At 34.9% G+C, this 4,691-nt stretch overlaps 2 pseudogenes; one reads left to right on the top strand and one right to left on the bottom strand.

Moving 5' to 3' along the window:
* Window positions 1-1,678: 1,678 nt before the first annotated feature.
* LOC119569651 lies at window positions 1,679-1,797 on the top strand (annotated as a pseudogene).
* A 1,098-nt stretch (window positions 1,798-2,895) lies between these two features.
* Window positions 2,896-3,013, bottom strand: LOC119569652 (annotated as a pseudogene).
* Window positions 3,014-4,691: the final 1,678 nt, after the last annotated feature.

Below are 4,691 nucleotides of genomic sequence, written 5' to 3'. Positions count from 1 at the left end.
GTTAGTGGATCTTTTGTTTCGAAAATAACAAGAGCTGTCTGCCGTGTGCGTTGTTGTATGTGTGGTTGAATGATGTGTGTGCTGCGTTAACACCCCCGGCAAAGAAGACTGGGAGATTATTATAATTAAATAATTTATTGAAATCGTGAATAGGCAAATTTGACTGGGGTCTGATATAGGCAGTGGAAATCATTATAGGGCCCGCTGGGTGAAGAGCTTAATAGCCATAAAATCAGGATGAATGAATGGAGGCGAGATGATTTCGAAATAAAAGGTGGATTTTACGAGGATGCAGGACCCTACAAACCAGCCGTTTCGTGATTGTCTTGACGTGTACCCGAAGTTTTTAATAGCATAGGAATTAGTGATAGAGGTGGAGTTTAAAGAACGACGTCAGGACTTCCCGGTCTAGGAAGTCGTAAAATACGTGTCTTACGTTATAAAATGATCTTACATTCGCTTGAAACGATTGTCAGCATGCCACTCAGAGCAGGTCAAGATGACGGTGACCTACTTTTCGTGGCGTTTGCTGCTCACGGTAACGAGATCGAGAACGAGGACGAGCCCCAGACTTGGTCTCTTCGGGGTCCGGGAGGGACTCCTGGGAGAGGGAGGCACGGAATTCACGGGAATCGGCGGACCAATTCCCGACACTTCCGTGTCTCCCTAAGTCTCCCTGAGGGGGAGGACGAGAACTACGTCCCTGGGGGGAACAGGCAGCGCGGTAGCCCCCTCTACAACCTCAGGACTGAGGTCGATGTGGAGGCTCTCTCGCTGCTGGCTGAAACAAACCTGAAAATTCATGCGCAGAATTCTGTATTTTTGTCAGATATTAAATATTCCGCTATAGAGTTCTCCTTCTTTACAATCAAGCATTGAAGCACAACAATCTACTAGTGTAATCTACTATGAGTATCATTATGAATAAGATGGCCACGGTCACCATTACTGTTATTTCTTACCATGATTACTAACATTAATTTCATTGAATTAATAATTTCCTAATCATCATCGTTATTGGTAGGATAATCATTATCATTACCAACATTAATACTGTTTACATTTCGTTCAAATTGTCATCAGTAACATTATCACAGTATCTTTGATATGATGCTAAAAATAATTTACATTAATTATTATAGTAGCATCATTATTACCATGGCCATGACAACAATGACTATGTTGACGGAAAAAAAAAAAAAATGACTAACTAATGAAAATATTAGTAATAAACATAACAATACAAATACAACTAAAGTACTCAACAACAATAGCGGGAAAAGTGTTATATGAAAGCACTTAAGATTGAATAATAATCGCCATTACTGCTTATGGTTAGCTATATCATTTAACTCTGTGCAAGAAATATGTACCATGAATGCACAAATATAAAATAGGTTATAGTGATGGTGATAATAATTATATGAATCTATTGTTAACATTTATTAATTTCATATCTTTGTATATGTTGACTATATTCCTGAGTTGTACAATATACATTTATTGGTGAATCGCTCGTTTGGAATTCACCTTTCATGAGCAGGTAGTGTGTGTCTCTTCACACACTCGTCACAGCTAGAATGCAATACCATTATATTTAACGCACAAACAAAAGATACATTCTATTTAAACGATGCATGAAAAACAACAGAAATGTGTTTAATGTTCATCTTCCTCTGCCAACGATCATACCACGTTGAAAGCACCACTTCTCGTCCGATCACCGAAGTTAAGCAACGTTGGGTCTGGTCAGTACTTGGATGGATGTTCGCCTGGGAACACCAGATGCTGTTGACATTTTATTATATATGCTATATATGTTTGCCATATTTAATGGTCAGTGGTGTTTTCAATGTATTCTTCGACATACTGCTTAATACGAAAGGTACATACTATATTATTTGAGATTTAAAAACAAACACAAAAAATAGATTGATGGCCGTATTAAAAATAACAGAAACTCAGATCAGTGTGAAAAATCCCAGATCTCGGTTAGAAAACTCAGGATTGACAACACTGATTAAGAGTTTGCTTTATAGCGCTTTTTTTGTGTATGAATCGGTGATAAAAATTTCCAGATGCTTTTGTCATATTGTTATATATGCTGTATGTGTAATGTTTTTTTCAAGAGTTAACAGCAGCTCCTCATGCATTTGCATAAAGAACTTATATTTCAATCAGTAGTAAAACAGTAAAAGTAAATTTACCGTTGCAAAGATCGGGAAGGATAGACAGAAAACAGATGGAAGCAATTTAGTGGTGACTGCATTAATAATAATAATAATAATAATAATAATAATAATAATAATAATAACAATAACAATAATAATAACGATATCTGCACGATATCACTGAGATCTGCTCCATATTATATGCATTAATAACAATCGACCACTCTCGGTCATATAGCTAATTCCAACTCAAATGAAATTAAAGAGAATGATTATGATAATAGATAAACTAACATGGTGACCATGAACATAATGATAAACATAATAAAACCAATTACGGATATGGATAACTAGTTTATTGTGCCTTATCGCCACGGACATGTTATTAAGCTTGAGGTCCCTTTTTAAAGATGTACTTTCCTATTGTGCAAGTTTTTGTTCGGAAAATTTTCTATATCTTTCTATGGCGCTTAGACTGGACCTAATGTTGTGCTGAATGCTTGTGTTTGTGCTTGTTTGCCGCTTAGGGTAATAAGTTATACTAGCGCACGGAAGGGAATGGCTTGTAGAAAAACATAATGTAAAAAGTATAACATAATGCCAATAGCATCTAATAATTTACTAATACGGTTCGCTATTGCTTGAAACATAATTTCTATTGATATCTTTATGCAAACACAATTATACCTGCTGTAAACTCTTGAGAAATGCATATATAATAAAACGCCAACAGCATCTGGTGTTCCCAAGCGGTCACCCATCCAAGTACTCACCAGACCCAACGTTGTTTCAGTTCGCTGATCGGACGACAAGCGGTGTTTCATCGTGGTTTGATCGTTGGCGTACAACTTAAAACGTTAATCAGCTTTACGTCAGTGCTCACAGATTTTTCATACATATTAACATCATTTATCTTTTGTTGTTGCATCAAACTTCATTAAAACGAACATTCCAGTCTAATCACTCGGATCTGCTCCACCGTGCATCAATCATCACTGTTAGAGTACAGACAATTGTTACCACTTTAAAGCACCTGTCGTGAGCCTTTTACTCATTTTTGAGCTGTGCAACTGTGTAAAAAATGTACGATATACAAGTCATACAGAAGATATTGAGTAAAATGATCCTCAATACGGTTATAAATCTGTGTACACATGCAACCATATTTCGGGCACTTCTTGCTGTTATCGTATTATTTTTTGTTGGTATTATCAGTCTTCAAAATATCAATATTTGTAAAATGGTTATTACTAGTAATTTTATCATCATTATCACCATCATTTATCAATCCTTTTAGAATGTGGTTATAACTACTATCAACATCATCACTGCTTACTCTTTACATACCATTTGCAAATTTCAATGCCATGGCATCAGAGTCACATCAGTGAGATTCATACTAACATCAACCACAGTCCAAACACTTTAAGGGAGTAAATGCAATAATGGTTAATGATTTACCAAATTCTGCTAGACTTCTATCACTCTTTTGTGCCATAATACTCTATAAAGAAAATTTATGGTTTGCAACTATTGCTCAAAAACTTGGGGAAAGGCAAAAAGACATTCTTACATTATATATATACAAAGAAATATACTTTTGTATAACAATCCAATTAATGAAACTATAGCCGCGATTTTTTGAAAATTTAATTTGCTTTCTTGGATATTGATATTATCTTTATTTCTATCATTTTTTTTTCACTGTTCTTTTGCAGATATCAGTACTTATATTATTACTATTATATTCATGCGATTACTACTAAATTCGTTCTATCCTTCTCCCTCTTTGCAACGGTAAATTTGCTTTTACTGTTTTGCTGTTGACTGAAGCATAATTTTCATTGAGTTCTTTAGGCAAATATGTATGGCATATATAGCATATATATAATAAAATGCCAAAAGTATTCGAATGTTTGGGTGACATAAAATAATATATCTACACTGTTGATTTTTTCTCCCTTTTTTTGGAAATTTCTTTACTTGCCATGCAGTAACACATGATCACTAAGGCAAGCAAATCTAATTTAGGGTCACTATTCATTTATTCAAACTGGAACATGCGATGATTACTCATGATGATTCCCTTTTCCGTAAATATACTACTAGAGATATATGATAAAGATTAACTAATCACAGGAATGGTGATTTGGGATTCAAATCCTGTTTGCAATTGTAACTTTAACAATACTCGTCATATTTTTGTCTTTTCATCACCGATTCCTACATAATAAGCTATATAAAACAAATTTCTAATCAGTGTTGCCAATCCTGAGTTTTCTAACGTAGGTCCATAATTTTCACTGTGACCTGAGTTTCTGTGTTTGTTAATAGAAATCCATAAATCTTGTCTTTTTTACCTCAATTAATCTAGTATGTATTTTTTTTACTAAGTATGTTAACCATCAACACGTAACACCTGTATCAGACACGTCTATTAGCACGGTGCATTCGTTCAGTTTATCAGTCGCATCCTAGCTGTTTTTTTACTAGAGCCCTTTCGCATAGCCACTCTTAACT

The sequence above is a fragment of the Penaeus monodon genome, unplaced genomic scaffold (genome assembly GCF_015228065.2).
Source record: "Penaeus monodon isolate SGIC_2016 unplaced genomic scaffold, NSTDA_Pmon_1 PmonScaffold_17573, whole genome shotgun sequence".
In the NCBI taxonomy this organism is placed as follows: domain Eukaryota; kingdom Metazoa; phylum Arthropoda; class Malacostraca; order Decapoda; family Penaeidae; genus Penaeus; species Penaeus monodon.
Note: the sequence above shows the minus strand (reverse complement) of the source record. Positions and strands in the feature narration are given on the sequence as shown.